This window comes from Bos javanicus, chromosome 11 (genome assembly GCF_032452875.1).
Source record: "Bos javanicus breed banteng chromosome 11, ARS-OSU_banteng_1.0, whole genome shotgun sequence".
Classification (NCBI taxonomy): domain Eukaryota; kingdom Metazoa; phylum Chordata; class Mammalia; order Artiodactyla; family Bovidae; genus Bos; species Bos javanicus.
The window spans coordinates 8,905,176-8,922,351 of NC_083878.1; the positions used below are offsets into that span (position 1 = coordinate 8,905,176).

Here is a 17,176-nt window from a genome sequence, read left to right on the forward strand (position 1 = left end):
CACCTAGGATGGAACCCACGTCTCCTGCATCTCCTTTATTGACAGGCAGATTCTTTACCACTGAGCTGTTGGGGAAGTTACTAATAGTCACTGATGTCAGATGTACAGGTGATTCCTGAGCTCATCAGAGTAACACGTTCCTGCAGTGTTACCGGGCATATTCTTCAGGTCTCCTTTCCCAAACTACTGACTCAATTTAAGATTTCATCCTCCATCCTCTGCTTGTATTGAATCTGCCTTGTAAAGCTCATTCCTTTCAAGTGATAGGGTGTTGAGAGACATGAGGGGGGGGGGGCGTTCAAGACCAGGCATGAGATTCATCCGATGCTATTTCTTTAACGTGATCCATTCTTCCTTTGATCTGTGAAGTTCCCAGCATCCAGTCAAGGTTATTGGGATCCAGAGATGGAGTGTTGGCAGCCGCTTCGGTGTCAGTTGTCTGGCGTTAGATGATTTTTCTCTCAGCCACATTCTACCCGCTACCTTTGAGGTATGGCATTCAGCCTCACTGCATCACTGAGAAAAGAAATGGTAAAATTAAGTACATTTTAAAACTGCTCATTGAACGCACATCATTAAATAATTCTATAAGAAATTCATAAACAGAGACAAGTAGGAAGATTAAACTGCTACAAATTATGTGGTGGAGGTAGCAGGGAGTGTACACTTACTTTACTCTTTGTTCCAGCCACAAAGTGTCTAGGGCTAGGCATGGTTATGCCCATGGCTTAACAATGAGTACCTTTAAGGAAGTGTGACCCCTGAGTGCCCCCAAAAGGGAGACTATTGTAACAGCATTTAGCTCATATCTAGGAACTGGTAAAGAACAGGTCTGCCAATGCAGGAGATGCAAGAGACACAGATTCGATCCCTAGGTCGGTAAGATCCCCTGGAGGAAGGCATGGCAACCTACTCCAGGATTCTTGCCTGGAGAATCCTATGGACAGAGCAGCCTGGTGGGCTACCCTGGGGTCCATAGGGTCACTAAGAGTTGGACATGACGGAATCAACTTAACATGCCCACACATACAGAAATTGGTTTAAAATGTCTTTGTGTTGCTCAAGTTACAGTTGTTCTCAGTGAGGCTTTAAGTTTCTATCTTTCTTCCTTTCTCTGTCTTGGTCCTTCTTCACCTTAATTCCCATCCCACTAGCAGCAAGTAAGTGGGGAAAGGAGCAACTTCCTCTCCTTCACCCCAAAATGCCATGACAGTGCTGGCCACCGGTGGTCATTCCTATTCTCTGCCATTCTTCCTGACCATCCCATCCTATCTCTTTGACAGGTGTTGAGTCTACTTACCTCTGTTTTCTCTGTTTCTACCTGTTCTGTATCCTTCATGAGACCAAGGGCTTCTGTGTTTTCAAACAAATGAACCTCAGCACACGAAATGGCACTGGGTCCCCAGGTGGTGCCTTAGCATCCAACGCTGTGTAACAAACCACTCCAGAATGTAGCTGTGCAAAGCAGCAGCCTTCCCCTTGTCATCTCTCTTGTGGGGTCTTTGGGTCAGGAATTAGGGACGGGCTAGTTCCTGACACACAGGCTCAATGGTTCTGCCTCAGGACCTCCTAGGCAGTTGCAGGAGACATAACAGCTGGGGGCTTTCTGGGCATCTTTTTCTCTTCTGTAGTCTCGAGGGCTCTCCATTTGGTCTTTCTTCATGGGGTTAGTTGGGCTTCTCCAGAAGTGGCTGGGTTGGCCCCTTTCTAGGTGTTTCAAATAGAAGCTGTTTAATAAAAGAGATCAGAGAAGGCAATGGCAACCCACTCCAGTACTCTTGCCTGGAAAATCCCATGGATGGAGGAGCCTGGTGGGCTGCTGTCTATGGGGTCGCACAGAGTCGGACACGACTGACGAGACTTAGCAGCAGCAGCAGCAATAAAGGAGATGACTATGCAAACATCAGAAGTGCAGAAAATGACATGAGGGTCATGATCCCCTTCAGATATAGCAACATCATGAAGGACCAGAGGGATAAAAAAGGGACAACTGCGAGGCATATTCAGAGAACCCAGTGGAGTCGAATGTTCATCTTACTGAACCAGCCAATGACAGCTCCCATCTCTCTCCAGGCATCACAGAAGGTGAGAAAGTTATTTACTTAATCTGCTATATTCATTGAATCTGCTGTGATCAGGGTTTTATTTTATCCATAAAGAATCCAAAATGTTCTGTAAACAAAGTTAACCTAAAATGCACACTGTACTTCATCTAATCACTTCTCCCCATTTATTTATTTCTCACTTGTTTGTTTGCTTTAGCAGCCCGTGTGATAGACTGTGCACTGGATGCGTGCGTGTGTCCTCATGTGTCATATACTGTTCATCGTAGAGTCAAGACTGTAAGGAGACAGACTTCTAAAGATCTCATCTCTGCTTCCACTACTTTTTTGAAAAAATTTTTTATTTTACATTGGAGTATAGCTGATTAAATTTCCTTGGAAGAAAAGCTATGATTGACCTAGACAGCATATTAGAAAGCAGAGACATTACTTTGCCAACAAAGGTCCATATAGTCAAAGCTATGGTTTTTCCAGTGGTCATGTATGGATGTGAGAGTTGGACTATAAAGAAAGCTGAGTGCTGAAGAACTGATGCTTTTGAACTGTGGTGTTGGAGAAGACTCTTGAGAGTCCCTTGGACTGCAAGATCAAACCAGTCAATCTTAAAAGAAATCAGTCCTGAATATTCATTGGAAGGACTGATGTTGAAGCTGAAATTCCAATACCTTGGCCACCTGATGCGAAGAACCAACTCACTGGAAAAGACCCTGATGCTGGGAAAGATTGAAGGCAGGAGGAGAATGGGACGACTGAGGATGAGATGGTTGAATTGCATCAAAGATTTGATGGACATGAGTTTGAGCAAGCTCCAGGAGATGGTGAAGGACAGAGAAGCCTGGCATGCTGCAGTCCATGGGGCATGCCACGTAAAGAGTCAGACACGACTGAGTGACTGAACTGAATAGCTGATTAATAATGTTGTAATAGTTTCAGGTGGACCTCAAAGGGACTCAGCCATACACATGCATGTATCCATTCTCCCGCAAACTCCCTTTGCATCTAGGCTGCTACATGACATTGAGCAGAGTTCCCTGTGCTATACAGCAGGTCTTTGTTGGTTATCCATTTTAAATGCAGCAGTGTGTGCACGTCCTTCCCACACTCCCTAGGTAACCCTTACCCCATTTGTCCCCCATGGCAACCATAATTTCATTCCACTTCTTTTTGAAACAAACTGTTCTGTTCCAGGGGTGTGTCTTTCTTATGCTCAGTCACTTGTGTGCAAGAGTCAACCCAAGCCACAGCAGCACACTTAACTCTTGTCTCACATCAACTCACATTCCATTGGCCAGGGCAAGTCATGGGGCCACAACCAACATGAATGAGCCTCAAAAGCATTTTTCCCCACAAAGGGAGGGGAAAGAGAGAGCTGGAAAATACCTCTCTCACTTTCCCATGCGTCAGAATTCCTGGAGGGTTTGTTTGTTAAGCCTGACTATGGGTCCCAGTGCCAGCGTTTCTGATTTGTTAGCTTGGGGCCTGTCGATCGGCTTTCCTAACAAATCCCCTAGTCGTACAGATGCTGCTTCATCCAGAGACGACACTTTGAAAACCACTGATCTAAATTCTCACTGTTGGCATCTGGAGATGCCATGCGATGCCTGAGTAGAGAACAGGAAAGTGTGAGTGCAAGAGGAATGAAAACCCCAAATGATGAAAGTCTTGGGATAGTTTTTGTGAAAAAAAAAATGCAATAGGATCTTGGTTTAATTAGCCTAAAGCAAGGCAGCTAACAGAGAACTTAATGACAGTCTTCATGTCTGCAATGCAAGAGGAACAGCTGTTTTTTTGGAGGATGAGACCGGTATGACAATGCACTGGGAGAGATTCAAGGTAGCCGTGAGCAACAACAATCCATCTGCAAGGCTGCAGAGGTGACGCGCGCACTAAGGACTCTGAGAGAAGCAGAATTAGATCACTGCAGGCACAAGCCATAGCCACTCTGCAATTATTTGACTTTTGTTCTTTCACTGGAGCAATATGAGAATTGTCTCTGAGGGTCGCTTTCGGCTCCCTAATGAGGATAAGGAAAACAATGAGGAAGAGGTAAAGACCAGGGGGAAAATGTCGTCTACATTTGTGAGTGCATTTCAAGATGCCACCAGTCGTTTTCTGTAAAAGCAAGCATTTCTTAATTTTGCTGTCACCCCTAACATGTGATGAACCTCATTCCATTGTGAAGCTGACCTTTCTGGCTGAAAAAAGCATTCCAGAAGACAGAATACCTGGCTCAAAGTCTCAGTTCTGGCATATTTCTGTTGTTGTTGTTGATTGCTTAATTACTTCAATCTTTCTGAGTTTCTTGTCCATAAATGAGGTTAATAATTTCAACAGTATTAGTGTGCTGCAAGGATCCAAAAAGCTAATACATGAGAAGTTGCTTTGCAAACCATAGAGTGCTGTTGGCAGGCTGAATTTGTGGTGATTGTAGGTGGGGAGCGGGGGAGTGGGAGGGATGCCATCTTAACGGGCAGCTATGCTTCTCCAACAGGAATTTCAAAGTGAAAGTCGCTTGGTGTGTCTGACTCTTTGCAACCCCATGGACTACATATAAGCTGCCAGGCTCCTCTGTCCATAGAATTCTCCAGGCAAGAATACTGAAGTACGTTGCCATTCCTCTCTTCAAGGGATCTTCCCAACTCAGGGATCGAACATAGGACTCTCGCATTGCAGGCAGATTCTTTACCATCTGAGCCACCAGGGAAACCCAAGAATACCAGAGTGGGGAGCCTATCCCTTCTCCAGGGGATCTTCCCGATCCAGGCATTGAATTGGAGCCTCCTGAGCACTCTGAAATTCTGAGGATGGTGTGTGTTTTGGACCTCAGATAATGAAGGCAGCTGACTGAACTCTCAGTTCAGGCATGTTATGAACATCAGTTGTCAAAAGGCCCTTCTCTTGTCTCATTTTATTATTTTCCCTTTAACCCCATTTTCAATCCTGTCCTCCCTGATCCCTCATTTTTGATATGCATAAATCTTTTGATATGCATAAATCTTTGAAACACAATGCATGCTCAATCACTTCAGTCATGTCTCACTCTCCATGACCCCATGGATTGTGGCCCACCAGGCTCCTCTATCCATGGGATTTTTCCCAGCAAGAATATTGGAGTAGGTTGTCATTTCCTTCTCCAGGGGATCTTCCCAACCCAGGGATCAAACCTGCGTCTCCTGCATTGCAGGTGGAATCTTTACCCCTGAGCCAATTTTTGGGAAGTCCAACAATTAAATATGTATGATTGTGTGTTTTAGATCTTGCTCCATGTTTTACAGAGTCAATTTATTGTATACCTGAAATTAACACAGCATTGTAAATCAATTACACTTCAATAATAAATAAAACCCTGAATACTCTCCAAAATATATACATTTTTTATATATATATATATATATAATTATGTATATATTATTTACCTATATATACATTCACACATACACACTTTTCTTACATGAAATTTCAGGAGTTAAAGATCCTCCAAGGGCTGAGGAACAACTATCACAGATCTATGAGAACAATTAAGCATTCATCCCTGAGGGATATTCAAAGCTTTACTCACTTGTATCAGAATCACAAGCTGCATCCATGATAGAGCAACCTGGAAGAAGAGGTACATTCTTAAAAGTGTGAATTAACCAACATGAATCCTAGAATCTTCAAGTCCTCTCAGGACAAGGATGACGAATGGGAGGCTTGGAGGAATGAAGTACCCCAGCCATCCTCAAGGAGCATTCTGCATTCCCAGTGAGGAGCTCTCTGTGGCTGCTTCTTCTGCTTACTTTCAGGGTGGTAAGTTTTGTTCAGAAAATGTGATTGATGGGGCCGTGTCTCCATACACATCATTAGCCTGTGGCGGGTAAGCTCAGGTGGTCAGAGCTTCGTGCTAATGAGGCAGAGGTTAGGAGCTCAGTGCGCACGTGGACCACAGCTTTTGTCTCGTTCACATCCCCAGACTACTCCCAACATGGGCCACCTGTCTTGGAAATGAATTCAGAGGGAGGAGCCTTGTGGAAGGGCCTGGATGGACTGTTGCACATGTATCATGACTCTGGGTAACCAACTCCTCTCAGAGTTCCTGATGGCTGATGAGGATGGTCAGCTTTATTTAAAAAGGACAGCAAGCATAACACTCAAGACATTCACGCTCTGTGGATTTTGTGATGATGTTAAATTGTCACTAGATTTTATATCCTTGGGAAATACGTATTTGAATGTGAATGTATTAGATAAAATAGTGAGTATTTACTGACATAGAGATGGGTGAGCGTTCAGTCTGCAGAAAGCTCATCTGACTAAAAGCAACCTTGAATGTTCTGGAGTTCTTAATTGGCAAATCCTGGATGAAATGTTATTAAACAGTTGTTGAACTGAACAAAACTTTTCAGTGTATTTCTCTCATAGAGCAAAGCCTAGATTTGTGGAGCATCCTGTCCATGTTTGGGAGCACTTTAGACACTCCTCATTTTGGGTAAAAGCTGTACAATCCAAAACAAGCCAGAGGTCAGGAAATGGTTCTCAGATCCTCCCTGACCCATAGACTTTTCTTCAACCCATGCATGCATGTTGAGTCGCTTCATCGTGTCTAACTCTTTGAGACCCCATAGACTGCGGCCCACCAGGCTCCTCTGCCCATGCGATTCTCCAGGCAAGAATACTGGAATGGGTTGCCATGACCTTCACCAGGGGATCTTCACGACCCAGGGATTGATCCGCCGTCTCTTATGTCTCCTGCATTGACAGGCAAGTTCTTTACCACTAGCGCCACCTGGGAAGCCCTTCTTCAACCCATAAGAAGTCAAATGGTGTTTTAGCTCCTTCATGGTTGTCATGTCTGCCCCTCCCCACTCTCCTTATTACCACTTCAGCTAAAACCCTGGTTATTTCCCTACTGGACTGGCTAGAGCTCACAGCTAACCAGTGTTTCACCCCTCACCAACACTGACGATGAGTTACAAGGTGAGCTCTAGAATTGGACTGCCTGGTTAAGCTTGAAATCCATAGAACTTCTCTTCCCTCTAAGCAAGCAAACTTGCAAATATCCTTTGAGTCAAACAACCACACAAGTCATTTGTATTTTTTCTACTGGGTGATCATTTCAGACCTCAAAATTGATCCAACATCCTGAGGGCTTTTATCTTCTCCATGGGACCCTAGAGAGAGGCGGGTGCTGCTTGAAGTGGAGAAAAGACATGGAAGTCACAAGCTGTGTATAGTGTATGTTTTTATCGCCTGCCCTCCAAGCTGTGTCTCACACATATGCAGACTAGAGATGTGGCACTTAAATAATTAGCTCTTGATTAGAAAGATCTGGCTGGCTAGTTCTCAGTTCTTTTTCCACCCCCCCCTCCCCCCTTCATTTTCTTTTCTTTTTTCTTTAGATAGAAATAGCAGATAATAGATAAATAGATAGATGGGCGTGTGCTCAGTCATTTCAGTCTTGTCCAACTCTGCAACCCCAGGGACTATAGCCCACCAGGCTCCTCTGTCCATGGTATTCTCCAGGCAAGAATACTGGAGCGGGTTGTCATTTCCTCCTCCAGGGAATCTTCCCTACCCAGATCAAACTCAGGTCCCTGTGTCTCTTGCATTGCAGGTAGATTCTTTACCACTAAGCCACTGAGGAAGCCCCCAGATAGACAGACAGATATAGTAGATAAATAGATAGGGTTGATAGCTGGATAGATAGATAGAAAGATAGATATATAAAGAGATAGACAAACATGGTATGACCGATGATAGAATCAGAAGAGTCAGTCTTGGCGCTAATCTAAAATGATCACAGCTATGCTTTCAAACTGATTCATGTCCAAAGTGCCCCAACACATGGACAGGATGCTCCAGAGTGAATTCCACAGTACAGGCACTCCTTGGAAAGGTGCGGGGGTCGGGGGTGGGGGGAGAAGGGGGAGAAGGGAGGGTGGGTTTCTTTTTCACTCTCTGGTCACCCCAGTTAGAGGAAGATTGGCAGCTCTCAGTAGACCACAAGCCAGGAACTGAAAGCAGCACATTTAAAATAAATAACTCTCCCAAATACAAACCACAGAATATTAGTTACCATCAGAGAAAAAGTGAAGGAGAAAAAGAAACGAGGGGGAAAAAATCGAATCCTCCCCACTCAGCCTCAGAACGCCCGTTGGAGCTGGGCAGGAGTTCTTTATTACTCAGATAATTCAGAAGAAGAAATCTCCCGTCTGGACAGGCATCGCCTCTGGGCTGAGTAGGTTATCCATTTGAACTCCCTTCTGCAGGCTTGCTGCTCCACAGGTGAATGTGGCCTGAAATAAAGGTACAAATTATCAGCACGGTACATGGGGATTTAACCTTCCAAGGCCCCTTCATTAACCTCAAACCTCCTCTGCCTACAATCACCATGTGGAAAAAAGGTCCTATGTGTGGCCTGGTGGAAGCTAACGCAAATGTTTCACTGATTTTTGAATGAAGGAACAACAACAACAAAAAATAACCCTAACTGCGACCTATAAAAGACATAGCAATTTAGAGTTTGGTTGTTTCCTATGGAATGTGTATGATTTTTTTCACCCCCTCCTCTGATTTTCCCTTTAAAAAAAAAATAATTGTTAAGTTTTTTCAACATTGTGGCCTTAGGAGGTAATTTGCTAAATAGGACAAAATTAGCTGATTTTTGGACCATTTAAAAGAACATTTCTTTTGAAAGCATATAAAATGTATTAAAGCAATCTTCGAAGTCTTTACCCCTGCTTGAGATTTTAATTTACTCCAAGCTAATAAATTATCCCCTTTCTCAGAAGCTATTGAAAAATTTCAGTTAAATCCTTTTTAAATTTTAATGTGTTCAATTGAATCCCAAGCAATTTAGACGCACACACTCCCAGCTTGGGGTGGTCAGCTCACCAAGGAAAGACTGAAAAGGGGTCAGATTAACGGGAACCCCCTCCCGCCCCCTGGGATTACCAAGGTGGTATTAACGAATGTGATTTCCCCTGCACGTACAAGGTCCGATTGTTGGATAATTACTTTTCCACAACAGCATTTAACAAACGCTCCTGTTTGAAGGCTAGGACCATTTTCTCTACAGCTGGAGGATGTTCAGGAAAGGCAGGATGATGGGGAGTGGGGGTGGGGGGAGCAGGAAGCCGGGTGGCTCTAATCAGAGCCAAATCGGGTGCTAGGGTCACTTTGGTTGTAGCGTTTGCCCGAGCACAAAGGCTCACTTCATCTCCGGCAGGGCTCTGCACACTTATCAGAAATATTTTTTCAGGCTATCAATTATTATATTTGAACATTGCATCCTGGCTCAGGGGAGCCCTCAGCAAGCTGTAGCAAAAATCAATCCAGTTTTACAACTTTTACCTTGGCAGGGCTCCAGCTCTGTCCGTTACCCGGTAATTTAAAGATGCCATAGCTCTTTCGGTGCCACAGATATATCCCCGAGTATGACATGTCCTTGATCACAGCAATCATTTTTTAAAGTTTGCCCAGGTGTCCTGGGTAGGGTTAACTCTCACGGAGGTTGCAGGCATCACCTTAGCAGTTCCGCTTTGTCCGTAATCATACCTGATGATTGTGGTGAACAAAACACTTCCCCTTCCCACACTGTCTGCTCTATATGACAGCAGCCACGCAAGCTCATTTTATTTGATCAGGTGGAAGAAGGCTGAGCAGCAAAGAATTGGTGCTTTCAAACTGTGGTGCTGGAGAAGACTCCTGAGAGCCCCTTGAACTACAAGGAGATCAAACCAGTCAATCCTAAAGGAAATCAGTCCTGAATGCTCATTGGCAGGCATGGTGCTGAAGCTGAAACTCCAATACTTTGGCCACCGGATGTGAAGAGCTGACTCACTGGAAAAGACCCTGATGCTGGGAAAGACTATGGGCAGGAGGAAAAAGGGGTGACAGGGGATGAGATGATTGGATGGCTTTAATGATTCAATGGATGTGAATTGAATGATTCAATTCAAGCAAACTCTGGGAGATAGTGAAGGCCTGGTGTGCTGGGGGCTTCCAGTCCATGGGGTCGCAGAGTCACACATGACTTAGCGACTGAACAACACAGGAGAATCTGTGTTTTTTTGTTTTTTAACTTTACAATATTGTATTGGTTTTGCCATATATCAAAATGAATCTGCCACAGGTATACATGTGTTTCCCATCCTGAACCCTCCTCCCTCCTCCCTCCCCATACCCTCCCTCTGGGTTGTCCCAGTGCACCAGCCCCAAGCATCCAGTATCGTGCATCGAACCTGGACTGGCGACTCATTTCATATATGATATTATACATGTTTCAATGCCATTCTCTCAAATCATCCCACCCTCTCCCTCTCCCACAGAGTCCAAAAGACTGTTCTATACATCTGTGTCTCTTTTGCTGTCTCGTATACAGGGTTATTGTTACCATCTTTCTAAATTCCATATATATGTGTTAGTATACTGTATTGGTGTTTTTCTTTCTGGCTTACTTCACTCTGTATAATAGGCTCCAGTTTCATCCACCTCATTAGAACTGATTCAAATGTATTCTTTTTAATGGCTGAGTAATACTCCATTGTATATATGTACCACAGCTTTCTTATCCATTCATCTGCTGATGGACATCTAGGTTGCTTCCATGTCCTGGCTATTATAAACAGTGCTGCGATGAACATTTTTGAAATCACAGATTAGGAATAGAGTCCGAGTCCTACTTGGAAAAACTTAAAGCCAACTAGGATGTGAACTGCACGAGCCTCTAGAGCTTGGCTCTTTGACTGACACCCTTGGGGAGATGGTCCTGGCCCAGGGAGTAACCGCCTGTTAGCTGAGTGCACACGTGTGCAGTTTAAGGGCTAGGCTCTGAGGATTGGCACCCTAGAGCAGGCTGTGTGTCATAAGCCAGGGCAGTGTGATTTTAAGAGGATATGGTACTGCTCCGGGAAACATTTACGACCTCTCAGAAGGTGGGAAATTTGGATTGCAGCTGCTGGTTTCATATACGGATGAGTTGCTGTAGATGGCAGGAAACGAGCCACCCATACCAGGCTTTGGAATATCTGTGAAGTAGTAGGAATAAAAGAGGAAGGCTTGCCTTAGGGCTACGTTTGAAAAGAACTTTTTAAATTTATTTTTATTTTTAATTGGAGAATAATTGCTTTACAATGTTGTGTTGGTTTTGCTATACAAAAATGTGAATCAGCCATAAGCATACATATATCCCCTCCCTCCTGAGCCTCCCTCCTACCTCCCTATCTCACCCTCTAGGTTATGCAGAGTGAAGTTAAGTCAGAAAGAGAAAAACAAATATCATACTTTAATACATTTTTTGTGGAGTCAGTTAATAGAAAAATGGTACAAAAATTCCTGTAGGGCAGGAGTAGAGATGCAGAAGGAAAGAATGGACATGCAGACACAGGGAAAAGGAGAGGGTGGGAACAATTGAGAGAGAAGCATAGACATATATATACTACCATGTGTAAAACACATAGCTAGTGGGAAGTTGTTGAAAAGACTTTTTGGGGGCAGGTTTTTTTTTTAATTTTGAAATTCCTTATTCTTTTAACTAAAGTATAATTACTTTATAATACTGTGATGGTTTTTGCCACATAACAACATGAATCTCATTAGGTATACATAGGTCCCCTCCCTCTTGAACCCCCTCCCACCACCCTCCCCATCCCATCCCTCTAGTCTGTCACAGAGCACTGGCTTTGGGTTCCTTGCAACATACATCGAACTTCACTGGCTATCTATTTTGCTTACGGTAATATATATGTTTCAATGTTATTCTCCCAATCACCTCACCCTCTCCTTCCTCCACTGTGTCCAAAATGTTGTGTCTCCTTTGCCGCCCTGCAAGTAGGATCGCCAGTACCATCCTTCTAGATTCCATATATATACATTAATATATGATATTTGTCTTTCTCTTTCCGACTTCACTCTGAAAAGACTCTTTAAGCAGGTATGCTTTAGAAGCCAGGAGCATCTCAATCTCTTCAGTGAATCCGCATATGTAGATAAAGCAGTGATTAGATGGGGCTTGTTTTCGGTGCATGGGGTGAGGTGTGGAGTCCTTAGCATGGGGAAGGGAGTGTGGATGTTAAGAGTCATTCATTAACCACCCAGTGGGCTGGCCAAGTTGGCTCAGAGGGTGAAGAATCCCACCTGCAATGCAGGAGACCTGGGCTGGGAAAATCTCCTGGAGAAGGGAACAGCTACCCACTCCAGTATTCTTGCCCGGGGAATTCCATGGACAGAGGAGCCTGGCAGAGCACAGTCAATGGGGTCGCCAAGAGCCGGATGTGACTGAGCACTTTCACTTTCACAGGATGAACGAACTGCTCCTGTCCGCCTTGTCTGATGACAACTAGGGTGAGCTTGGGGCATCTTTCTGCACCCCCGCGAGTATGAAAGTCTAGACACCCTTCAGCTTAGGTGGCAGGAGGGTGGAGTCACATATGCTCTGTGGTTTTTGTCAAGAGTACAACTTTAATTGTATAAAAGGTTTGTGTTTGACTCAGCTGGACACCCCTTTCCCCAACCTGTAGCTTTTCCCGGTGCTTTCATGGTTGAACACTTTGGCATTTTCGGGTTGCCAGCTTCGCCAGTATCTGGTCTGAGATTCATGTTGTTGTTGTTCAGTCACTAAGTCATGTCCAGCTCCTTGCGACCCCATGGACTGCAGCACGCCAGGCCCCCCTGTCCTCCACTACCTCCTGGAGTTTGCTCAAACTCATGTCCATTGAGTCAGTGATGCCATCCAACCGTCTCATCCTCTGTCCGCCTTCTCCTCCTGCCCTCAATCTTTCTAGGGCTTGGGGTCTTTTCCAATCAGTCAGGTGTTTGCATTAGGTGATCAAAGTATTGGAGCTTTAGCTTCTGCATCATACCTGCCAATGAGAATTCAGGGTTGATTTCCTTTAGGATGGACTGGTTGGATCTCCTTGCAGTCCAAGGGACTCTCAAAAGTCTTCTCAGCACCACAGTTCAAAAGCATCAATTCTTTGGTGATCAACCTTCTTATGGTCCAACTCTCAGATCCATACATGATTACCGGAAAAACCACAGCTTTGACTATACGGACCTTTGTCAGCAAAGTGATGTCTCTGCTTTTTAGCCCACTGTCTAGGTTTGCTACAGCTTTTCTTCCAAGGAGCAAGCATCATGAGGCACAAAGAAACCCAAGTACACACACTGACACGTCCTTCCAGAGTCTGCAGGTGCCAGGCAGCTGCCTTCTCTCCACCTTGCACTGTTTCTAGGCTTGTTTCATATATAAGGTCCCTGGGTTTCAACTGCTCTCAGCAGGAGGAGGAGGGAAAGGTACATTTACTCCATCTTCCCAGAAGCAGAAGTCTTTTCCTGATGTCTTCTCAAATTATGATTTAGTTTAAAAATAACTTTGTCTCATGACAGTTCTATGGCTGGCTTCACAGATGGACAAATGAGCTATTTTTTCAGTTATTGAACTTTACCACATAGTGGCATTTGTGTTCATTAAAATTTGAAAGTAAATAGAAACAACAAATAGTTCTGATGATAACTGTCTTATTTTAATATTTATGTGGAAGCTGCAGCATCATAAATATTGAGTTATGCTATTATCCCTGTCTGTCCTGGCTTTTAATAAATGTAAAATCTGGCAAATATTACTACATCTATGCTTTCTTTAGCTTTGAACTTAAGAATAGAAAACACATCCCCTTATTAAAATTTGAAAAATGTCTGTTTGGTGAACAGGCTGTCTCCAAACCTCATTTACCATCTCGTTTTCACTTCCCAAATATTCTCCCAGAAGACTCTCCCCAATCTTCATCATTTTTGCAAATGCAGGTAAACACGAGATAATTCACATGCTGTATAGTGATGAAAAAGCAGTGGGATGAGTTGTTTCTCACCTGCTCATGATTTCCTTCCTAGCTACACAGAAAAGGAAGCTGAGAGGAAGGGAGAGAAAAGACAAGGGTGAAACTGGGCACAGGGGTGACAGAGTGAGGGAAGGGAAGGAACGCAGAGGGAAAAGGAAGCTTCCAAGGTATCCTGGGGGACCGACGTGGTGCTGCGTCTGCAAGGCCAGATTAAGATACCTCTAGATGTTGGGACCCGGAATTTCAGTATATGCTAACAGATAAATGGATGAAGAAGATGGAACGGTGGGAATTCCCTGGCGGTCCAGTGGTTAAGACTCCACACTCTCACTGCTGAGAACCCAAGTTCAGTCCCTGGTTGGGGAACTAAAATCATACAAGCCGCTCAGTGCGATGAAAAAAAAAAAAAAGATGGACTATTATTCTTCCAATTGTGTGTATGCTAAGTCTCATCAGCCGTGTCCAACTCTTTGCAACCTCCATGAACTGTAGCCGGCCAGGTTCCTCTGTCCAAGGAATTCCCCAGGCAAGAATACTGGAGTGGGTTGCCAATTCCTCCTCCAGGGGATCTTCCCGGATCAGGGATCGAACACTCATCTCCTGTGTCGCAGGTGGATTCTTTACCACTGAGCCACCTGGAAAGCCCCACCTTATGGGGAAAAAGTGTTATACCCATTTACACATGAGAGTAAGAGGCTCAGGGAATTAGAGCCTAGGAAGAAGAGAATGATGAGCTACACGAAGCCATCAGTGCCTGCGTCCCCTCTTGCTGGGATGTGAAGAGGTGAAGGAGAGTGAACAGCACCGTGGCCTAAAGTCAGAAGCCTTGGGTTCCAGGTGGCTCTGATTCATGACCTGGTGATCTTGGGCTACTCACAGAATGACCTGGCCTTTGCCTGGGGTGTGTAAACAGTGGATTGGACAATCAGATGAAATGCCTGTAGAAGCTTTTGCTTGGCTGTCAAGATGTGTTAGATAGCGTGCCACCTGCCACATCTCACCTTGACTACCTCCCTGAAGCCGTTTAAGTCTGCCACCTCTGCATAGCCTAACTCTTTCCAGATCCTACAATTAACTCCAAATAACGGGTTTTTTCCCCCAGTATTTGTACCAAAAATTCATTTTCAGATCTTGAAACACTGGCTTTATTCTGAATGGAGCACCTGAAATAATTTAACACCTAGATCCTTCCTAAGACGTAATTCTCTGCACTAACCCACCAAATACTCAACTCTTTTGAAGGAGCATATAATTCAGCCCAACTCTTTGTAACAGACATCCAAGACATCAGGTTAGATCAAAGGAAGGGTTTGAACTAAGGTGGGTATTTTTGATCTCAAGTTATGAAACTGGCCCAGAACTCCACCGCTGGGTGTGGTGTACCAGCCAAAGCTTCCCATGGGCCCTAATGGAATTCTGAGGGTGGCCATCGTGCTACCTTCCATCAGATGAGTTGGATCTGTGGCAGGTGAACATGGAGGTCTTCTGGGATTTTTATATGAACCTTCTGAAATGTTTATGACAGATGACTGTGTTACAGACAGAGACAAGTCAGTCGTCAGAACCACCTGTTCATCCCTTTCCCCTTTCCCAAATTCCCCTTTGAGAAATGAGAGGAACCTCATTCACTGTGGAGGGCAGTGTCAGCAAAGAGGAAGCACCGTCTCTGAGACACACACTCCCCAGTGCCAACCCCACCATCAGGCATGCCCACACCTGCCAGCATTCCCAACCAGAGGGGGACCTCCAGCTGGAAGGGTGACTACAGGAGGCCTGGCCTATCCCTCCTGGAACCAGGTACCTGCCTGCCACACCTGGAATGGTCCCAGTTGGGTGGGAGTTGGGAGGGGACTCCATGTTTGTGGTTTGACTGGAGATGGATGTGGCTGGGAGATGCCAACAGAGGCACTTAGCACTTCAAAGAACTGAAGACCTTTTTCTTAAACTTGGGGCTCGGGGAGAAATGTCAGGACACAAATAGACTACAGTCCACAGGAGCTAGTGTGCGTGGTAATAGCCAGAGATGCCCCCCAAGGCAGAGACGGATGGGACCAAGGCAGCCAGCGTGATCCTCATCAGGCAGGAAGGCAGGCCGATCGCATCAGTTGTCACCTAAGACACCAAATGCTTTAAGAAGTGGAAAAAGAGAAAATGAAGTGCTGGTCACTCTTGTGGATAAGGATGCATAGCTCTGACAGGAAGGGGAGCCCTGGAGGATTAGTGGCCAAGGTGAATGCTTGGACTCTTGCACACTAGTGTCAGGTCTGCCCAGGTGGGTCAGAGGTAAAGAATCTGCCTGCCAATGCAGGAGAATTAGGCTCGATCCCTGAGTCAGGAAGATCCCCTGGAGAAGGAAACGGCAACCCACTCCACTATCCTTGTCTGGGAAATCCCAAGGACAGAGGAGCCTGGTGGGATACAGTCCATGGGGCTGAAAGGGTTGGACACGACTGAGAGACTGAGCACGCATGCATGCACGGTATACCTGGAAAGGAGCCCAACCATTTCAAAAGCTCTAACATTCCTCAGAAATATTGTTTCTCAAGCTTGGAATTGAGTCTGAAATGCTAAGGAGAGGGAAGCTTTTGGCTGCGGGTGAAAGCTCTGAGTTCTGCTCCTAGAGGTGAAATTCCCAGCATTCCACACTCAAGCATGCTCTGGACCCCTGGACCACACACGGCAGGTGTAAATTCCTCCTGTATCTGATGCTGTCTGGGCGGGGGAGCTGTATGTGTGCGTGCGCATACTACATAAGCAAACGCTCCTGTTGTCTCGCTTTTCCCACTTCAGATGACAGGCTATGTTTTGGCAACCTTGACTCCTGCGGGGATGTGAAAACCTGTGGCCCCAGTTGGTGTCCACAGGTAGCAATAATACGCACGCCACTAAAACAGAAGCACCAGCTCTGAGGTAATCTCTTTTAACAACACCCAAGGGATGGAAACGAGGCATTTCTTTTACCGGGCTTATGGCATTGCTACTCATGAGTAAAATTTAATGTTTTATTTGAAGATGTCAATGGGTTTCAAGGCATTGTTTCTCTTTGGCAATTGCTTGTTTATCGGTGATTCTCTGAGATCCAACAGCCTGCTAGGAAAATGTACCAGGCCTGGGAAGCACATACATTCAGGATAAAAATTAATTTTGCCACTTTCCCACGCTACTAAAGCACTGGATCTGATTACTACCCTTTGGGTTTCGATTTCATTTATTCTTGCTAATTTCCTAATTTCCGAGGTGGAGCGCATGATAAACAAAGACAGAGCATCCAGTGGAAATGCCCTGGTGATGCTT

At 45.0% G+C, this 17,176-nt stretch overlaps 1 long non-coding RNA gene across 1 annotated transcript in view; it reads right to left on the bottom strand.

Moving 5' to 3' along the window:
- Positions 1-250: 250 nt before the first annotated feature.
- Positions 251-17,176, bottom strand: part of LOC133256765 (uncharacterized) — an 81,168-nt gene continuing 64,242 nt past the window's right edge. Inside the window, exons 3-4 of the long non-coding RNA XR_009739293.1 lie at positions 5,623-5,661; positions 251-516 (exon numbers count right to left, since the gene is read on the bottom strand). This is a non-coding gene — a long non-coding RNA (uncharacterized LOC133256765). The remainder of the gene's footprint in view (positions 517-5,622; positions 5,662-17,176) is intronic.